This window comes from Fopius arisanus, unplaced genomic scaffold (genome assembly GCF_000806365.1).
Source record: "Fopius arisanus strain USDA-PBARC FA_bdor unplaced genomic scaffold, ASM80636v1 scaffold00001, whole genome shotgun sequence".
NCBI lineage: Eukaryota > Metazoa > Arthropoda > Insecta > Hymenoptera > Braconidae > Fopius > Fopius arisanus.
Window position 1 is genome coordinate 792,035 of NW_011887740.1, and position 8,920 is coordinate 800,954.

An 8,920-nucleotide genomic window follows, 5' to 3' on the forward strand; every position below is an offset into this window, starting at 1 on the left:
AAGGTAAAAAATTTGACATTTCTAATGACGACGAAACGACATGAAATTTTTCTAGTGTTCTTCATTGACGAATCAGTTCGTCAATGAATGCCAAATTATTTGCTGTCGTTCTGGTAATTCTCAATTTTTAAGTCTGAGTAACCGTGACCATGTCGAAAATTTAAATGATTATTTTATTGAATATTCAATTATGTATAATAGTGACTATTCCCGATGAGAATGAAGATTCATACTTATCGGGAAAATCAATGATTATTTAACATGGGAAACTACTCTCTTGAATTTTCAAGACAACAGAGAAATTTATTAACCGTTTTTAATTGAAATTGAATTCAAACCGAGGTAATTGGAAATTCAAATGACTCCGTGGAAATCTCTACCACATTTAAATGTTTAAGAATAAATGCAACTTACAGGACAGATAACTATTTATTTTTAGATCGTCTTCGTATTTTATTCAAGGGAGAAATTTCGACGGAAAAATGAAAATTTCATAAAAAGTACATAGCGGATAATCTCAATAAATATTGCACATATTTCATTGAAAAATGATAGATAATCTACAGGAGATGAATTTTAATGCAATAATATGACGAGAACAGGTGAACAAGTGTTTGTTACCCCGAACTAATAAATTTTACTCCACTGCAATTTTTAACAACCGTAATTTTTTTGCAATTCGTTCTAATTTTCTTTCCGCTCAATTTAATTCTCCTCGTCCATCGGTTGAGATATATTTCCTGGGATTACTCGACTTGACAAAAGACGACGAGGATGGATTTTTAGTGGCTCTGAACAAAAGCCACCGGCCCACATAGTCAATCCGTCACGCGACACACCGCGGTATCTACTTTGTGAGTCACATTTTTTTCATCCAAAATCCACGACATGAATAATAAAAAATGATTGAATAATTGGTGGCCGGAATTCTCCACTTCTCTGAATTGTTAAGTGCAAACTCTGATCCGCGGGATTATTCCTGCGCCCTCACTGAAAAATTTATGATAAAATTTACCCCGACGTTCCATAAAAAATGATAAAATAACAAAAATTTATAAAAATAAATATAAAAAATTTTTGCCGTAACAATTTCATTTTTGGAATGACAATTTCCCATTTAAAAAAATGTGGTGTTCATGTTAATTATTGGAAGGGATAATTGTTACGTTTATATGATTATTTTTCAATTACTACATTGTCGACAAATTAAAACAGGCTTTTACTATTTTTATTAAAATACATTGTCGTTTTTTGCTAGAAATGTTTCTTCATGTACACGAGTGCTTTTTCCCCGCCTGTCTTTTACCTGCATTGATGTATTTCTGGGCGATGATAATATCCCGGATATCGTGTTATCGATCTGAATGTCAGTCTCGAGTACACACGAGTCAAACTGCGGTGTGTTTAGATAGATGTCGAAGATAGCATATAAAGAGCGACAGAACATTTCAACGCTGAATCAACCGGTTTTATACGGATCTCTGGGGTTTTTACGTTTTTTCGTTATCAGTTATTTCAAACTGCAATTAAGGACAATGAGGTCTTATCACTCATCCAATTCTGTGAATTGTGGGTGACTAATTCGTACATCTCGTTGGGTAGATATGGAATATCACACAAAGCTGTTGGAAATTCCATCATCATGATTTCCTTCCAGTGAATGAATGTTGCAATTTTTTTGCATCACTCCGACACAAGGAAATTTCCCAAAAATTTCATCAAAACTGCCGCATTTTTTAAATCAGTTATTTTCATCACCAAAATCTGACAAATTCGTGTAGGTAAAAATTAACGCCAGAGACTTCCCGCTGTGCTGAAAGTATACCACCCCGTGACCCAAAAATAATCATCAGACTTCATCTATGACTTGAAATTAACCCACACTAGAGGTCATTATGAGAAAAAAAATTGGTAAAAAATGCCAAAGATGCAAGATCATTGGGCAACAAGGGTACCGTTGTATCAGGGCCTAGTAAGATCATTCCCCGGGCCCATAAAAATACAATTGGCTAGAATAGAGGTCACGGCAGAGAGTAACATAACAATTGTACCGTGCGACGATGACATCGGCGACAGGAAATGATTTCTGCGCATGAAGAAAAAAGCCATCCGAAAGAGCAGAGTGGTGTAGCGAATTGTTTTTTTTCTTTTTTTATCGACGCGTCGGTTCAACGGTACAGAAAGAAGTCGTGATAGCGGGGTACGCTAAACCAAATAGCGGGGTAGACAGGGTTGGTGGGGCCGGCGAGGGTGGAAGGGGGAAGGAGTGGGTGAAAGGGGTGGGGGAGGGAAGGGGAAACCAACGAGATGCTGAGTATTTTAAGGGAATTTCACGAGGGAGGATGAAAGAAGATGCACAAACGATTCCATCATCCGATGGATCTCCATCAGGTGCATAATGTACATGTGGAGTTTTGATGGTATGAAGCTTACACAATTTTTCAATTTCAGCGAATACCTCTTCGATTGTCATGTTCCCCTGATACTTTTTCAAAAATGCCAAATTTTTAAATTTCAGCGAATACCTCTTCGATTGTCATGTTCCCCTGATAATTTTTCAAAAATGCCAAATTTTTAAATTTCAGCGAATACCTCTTCGATTGTCATGTTCCCCTGATACTTTTTCAAAAATTCCGAATTTTTCCATTTAAGCGACTACCTCTTCGATTGTCATGTTCCCCTGATAATTTTTCCAAAATCCCAAATTTTTTAATATCAGCGAATACCTCTTCGATTGCCATGTTCTCCTGATACTTTTTCAAAAATTCCGAATTTTTAAATTTCAGCGAATACCTCTTCGATTGTCATGTTCCCCTGATAATTTTTCCAAAATTCCAAATTTTTAAATATCAGCGAATACCTCTTCGATTGCCGTGTTCTCCTGATACTTTTTCAAAAATGCCAAATTTTTCAATTTCAGTGAATACCTCCTCGATTTTTTTTTTATTTCAAATGTTCAAATTTCTGCGAATACCCCCTCACGTGCACGCGCACGCCTCTATGGGCTTTATCATCACGTCGCACACGCTTCGGTTGTCTCTCCGTTCGTGCAACCATACAGGCAGATGCAGGACTTCATTGGCTTTAATTCTCTTTTGACCGACCTATCAGCATATATCTCTCTCTAACGACCCACAATTGTCGTTGGGTCATCTGGATAAATCTCGTTTCACTCGACTTTTTTTTTTCTCCGTCGTGCTATCTAGCCAATGTAACACGATAGGTTCCATGAGAAATCAGCGAATCGCTGGACAGATGTTTGAGTTATACGATTTTTTTTTTCTGTGGAATACACTGTGATGAAAGTTTTTGGGTGGAGCGCACAGTAGATCTTCGGAGTCATCGCAAGTGGCAGATGCTGGGGATTTTAAAGAATTTTGTTGGGTGTTCACTGGTTACTATTTCTTGTGGAAAACTGATATTGGTTGAGATAGAAGCCGGGGATTTTTCAGATGGATTATGTGCGTTATCAGAAAAAATAATGATTCTCATCGATTTACGAACTGGGATTGCACATTTGATTGAAAATATGATTTACGCTTTTGGTATGATAATTCACGATTTTTTTTAGATTCCACGTCTTGCAATCTCGTAATTTACTAGACCAATTTAACAATCTTCTAGATTGAGATAATGAATGTCGTAAATCTCATTGCCCTACAGATTCAATGTCTACAAAAATTGTGGTATCTCAACTAATCATGTAAGTTTTTGAAATTACAATCATTTACAATTGCAATTAAGAAAAATACAAGTTTGGGATCGTCAATTACAATTTAGATTATATTTTCAGATCTTTTGTTTTACGAGAAAATTTCTCCGTGGGAAGTGACTTGAGTCACTCGGACATGAGTCACATTGCGATTCATTTCAATTCAATCACCGCGAAAAATCAAAATGAATCCATTTCATTCATGACCTTTCTCTGGGTTTGCCTTCTTGAAAATTAGTTAACAACAGCTTCAATTAATTTCTCATTCAGACATGTTAATTACTCCGAACCCGGAAAAAAAGCAGAATTTTTATTGTTCCCGCTCAAAGAATAAATTCACAACCCCACTACCAATGAAATTCGAAATAAAGAAAATACCGGGAATCTGCGTTGATCGAGTGCTGAATAGCCGATTGTCATTCAAAAGCTCACTTCCTCAATAATTTATACCCATTCCTCCAACCTCCATCCCATACTAAAATTCCCATTAGCACTTTTCATTGTTTTCCCAGCCCTCAAGCCCAATACAATTAACATCAATTGTTATATCAATCCGCGCTCCGCAAATCGAAAATTAATGACCCTTCAACATTTACGATTCCATAAACGGCGTGCGCTCTCTTAAATCGCGCGTAATTTCAAATGCATCAAATCAACTCTCCACACATTGACATCGATAAAAATTATGAGCAAAAAAAACTAGATATTATTCAAGAAGTTGTCCGGCTGACTCGAGTAATTAAAAACTGTGCAGCTCCACAGGATGAAAAAATGCGCTTGAAATAAGAACGAATTGCAGAGACGAAAAAGTTTGAGAGAAAAAAAATCCAATTAGGGCAGCCACGGAAATCCAAACAAAGGGTAGAACTGGCCTTAGGGCAATTTGCGTAAGTGACATGCATCGTTATGCAGATTTAATGAAAAATGTTGAAAGGTAGGTTGCCTTGATGTATGCGGTTGTAAGTCTCTACACTGTTTGAGCGTTGTTAGATATTGGCGAGGAGTTTGTGTTGGCCGTGAGTTTCGTAGGCTCTCTGGCCTATTAAAAAATTCACGCGTCCCACCGTCTACGTCGTTGGCCGGTCGAGAGGTCAGCCAAGTTCACCGAACGGACTTCTCCTTCGTTCAGCTCAAAGTATAAGCATAATAAAACCACCAGCATTATACCCACAGTGGTTATAAACATTGTGGGCCACTGCTAGCCTCCAACAAATGTCGTGCTGTGGAATTTTGCACGTACAGCCAAACGCATTACAGAACATCACAGAGTAACCGCATGTGGATCTTACCTAACTACTTTTTTCCAATTAACTAGCTAATTCCAGTCGTCTTAGCTTCCAACTTCTATAGAATCCGTTCGACGTTTCACCCTGTGCCCAGTCCACGTGCTCGTGTCCAGTGACAATTCATTACTCGTCAGTAATTGTTCATCGTTTTGATGAGGAATTCATTTTAATGAGAAAGTCATTTAAAAATGATAGTGTAGAGAGTTTTTTTTAAATCTGCATGTCTTTGAGATGCATTTTTCTTCTGAGTCTGAGAGAAGCCTGGACTCTGCCAAGATTTCCTCTGCATCTTCTCAACCTCGCGAAACCTCCCCAGGCGAGGATTTATCGACAGCATCAAGTTTTTCCGAGATCCAATTTATTCCTCATTTTATAGTTTTTTGCTTTCTTTGTTTCAGGCAAGTCATGGAAAATAAAGGCGTGCACCAGGCGGAGCTTTAACCGATCATAAGACCGCCTTGTGTACGACCGCCCCTGGAGTTTTCGCTCTGCAAAACATCGCGTGGCACACGTGGCCCGTGGGATTCCCCCGGTTTCCTTTCAATCCAAGAATGTATAAGGAACGCGTGCGTGTTAACGAGAACCCGAATAACCCTTTTATTTTCTTCATCCCTCTCGTTTCCTCGCTCCTTGCACTCGAGGCGAATCGAGTCTCTCAGTTGGTTCTTGGTGAGTAAATAAATAAGTATGCATTAAAAATCCGCCATGGTAGATGCGTAGCCTTCATCAAATCCACCAAAATTACATTCAAATTATCTTCAAATTTCCGAGGGGGAAAATCTCGTTCAGCTGCGGTAATTCAAATAATTTTCAATATGGGGCGTACGTTGGAAAAAAAAAAATCAATTTCGTAGACATTTTAGTTGGACTTTTATTTCACACTGCGAAAGACTAAAGCGACGATCGAACGCGCATGTTTTTGATGGAATTTTGCAATGAACTTGTTTTTCTTAGCAATCAATCAGATTCTTGAATCGATTTTCTCACGGAACTGCTCAATCATGGCGCTGAACGTGTATTTGTCTTTCGAAAATTGTAGTCGCAATCGATTATACACTCGAATCAATCCATCAATCAAATCAATCCAATCACTGTGCGGACAAACAAAGGGAAAACAACGAAATATGAAAATGAGGTTCAAGTGCGTTCATACGTTCATGAAGACGGGACGCTATTGACTCGAATCATTTCGGACTGGAATTAAGAAGAAAGATTGATTGATCGACGATCAATCGTCTAAGAACTTGATCGACGCTTTCATTGCTTCCGGGCGGAAGCCTTATAATCGTCCGGTTTTTCGGTTTCTGAATTTGCTTGGAAATTATGTAAAATGGTCTGAAACGTCAAATTCAATTACGCAATTATACGATTTCGTCCACTTTTAGATAATGGACGGAATGAAGGACTAAAATTATTCCGAGAAAGGTGGAATTCCGTCAAATTATAGGTATTACCCAGGATTAAGTCTGTGCCTAAATTCAACTCAGTCGGTTCAGCTGTTTTTTATAAATTGTCATTTATTTCTGAACTGATGTCCGTTGATATTTCGAAAACTGTTCAACCGATTTCAACTTTTCACTTCTCAAAATATTCGTCTCGATGTACTCAATCGATCGAAGTATGTGCACTCATCTATACTAAAGTTTCGAGATATTCCAATATTTCTATTTTCTAAAAATATTATTAGCACTCCACAGTTTCGAAAAATTGTTGCATTAACTTAAAATTCGGCATTTCTATTATGTTCTCAGTACAGGGGAATAGATTAGTTTCATAAAAAAAATAGTTACTTTTTAAAATGGTTCATGTACATAGATTTATAAAAAACAGGCCGAAATTTTCGGAAGATACCATCAATACTAGGATTTTCTTCCTGCAATGTTCTCTCCAAATACGTATTCTCAGAATATTATTATAACCGGTGAGCCTTTCTTGAAGCCCGAAGCAGGGATAAAACCCGTAACTAAAGTGCAATATTTTTTAAAGATTTTTTCCTTCATGCGGTGCATCACACATAAGTTTTCCAACTCCGTAAAACCCGTGACCCTGTAACAACGGCCTGCGGCCAAATCCGAGCCTGCAGAATCAATTTGAAAATAGAAAGAAAGAATAAGATGTGGAGGCAAGGTATTGGTGGTATGAAAGAGAAACCGAAAACGCAGCGCATCTTCTCACGCGAATCGACAGAAGGGTGGCTGTTTGGTTTGGGACCGATGGGACACATTCGTTTCGGTTTTGTAATCTACAAGGCCCCGACTAGCCCCACAGTTTGTTTATGTTTGCTGCCATGTGGCAGTCAACGCCCAGCCACCATCAATTCATCGGTGCTATTTTTTGTCATCACATAAATAACGATACGCTTGCCCTTGTATATCATTGTTTGAATCACTATCTTTTTTCGCGCCCTCTTTTCGTAAACAAATGATTTTCGAGTGAGAGTGACGAATTCAATATTTATGAAGTCCGGAAGAGGAAACGGGGAATGAATAATTGATTACTTTTAATCCATTAAAAATTCACTGGAGTAGAAAATTCCAGTGGACATCTTCGCTCCACAAAATTCAATTACAAAAAACGCGGGAAAATTCATAATTCAGTTTGAGCGCTGAATGAATTTTTGCTCTCTCGTTGTTTGGGAAAACGGAATCATTCTACATGGAGAGAAAAACTTACGGAAAATTATGTGAGAGGTTCGTAATCCGAGGGCGAAATTTCTTTCAGTGAAAAATTCTGGAATCAACCGGAATTTTCAGGATGTCGAACCGTAAGTTTCCTATTGTCACGTAACAATTCTGTAAAACTCTCGATAAATTTCAGGTTCCTTTCTTATTTTTCCCCCGAGTGCCATTCCGCCCCAGGATAACGTAACTCTTGCGTAACCTTTCAAGCATTGTTTCCTCCAGGTAATAAAAATAATAATATTTTTGCAGGATGTCCTTAAAATGTTCGACAACCTTAAAGCAATATTAAATTTCTGTAGAATTCTTCGACGGATTCGTGAATTTCTTAAAAATTCAAGTCGTTCCCCATTTTCACACCCATACAGCTCAGAGAATTTCGAAAATATTAAAAATTCAGGTATCAACTCCTCCGAATTTTCCATCCATTGGAAACTGAATCGTATGTAACATTAAATTTTCACAACGAATTGAAAATGAAGGTCCCATCGAAAAAACTCGCTTTATCAAATTTTTTTCGCTAAATATTAAATTTATGAAAAATTTCTGATTGAAATTGAAAAGTTTTGCTCTCACAATGGAAATTTCTGGTGACATTACATGACTGAAATTTCCATGTTATGTATCTGTTATAGTAATTTAAAAAATTTCTCCGCATGGAGGATATAGAGATAAGAGCCGTCGAAACGTCGATTAGAGAGCGGCAAAAGGGTCGTCCGGATGTGGTGTCCTTCCGGTCTTGACCAGAACCCAGATGTGGTCCGAAGAAAGTGCTCTGAGACATTCGGACGACACTTAGGAACATTCTCTATTCCGTTGCTATTATATCGAAGCACTCGGTGCTGTTCCTTATGACCAGGACAAGAGGAAAACATCTACACTGTACGAGTAGTGAATATCTACCAGTGAAATCGGTTTGGTTTGTTACATATAAATTTTTTCGTTGGTGGAAAACGTCTTCCCTAAATTGGATTGGAGGTATTATTGGAATAGTGTAACCTCCAGGGTGAAACATGGAACGATTCCAGGTCCCTCCAGAGTGGGGTATGCAAGGCAGAAGATAAAAGCCAGCACCATTTTACAGTTCTCATTCATTTCAATCCACATAGATATACTAACCATGTACATTGCACATGCATATTGCACTGGGCTGAATTAATCTTTCGGATCGGGATACGAGGGAGAGGTGGGAATTGTTGGATGCCGTATTTCTTCAGTTTCCTTTAAATCATGAAGAACAGTGT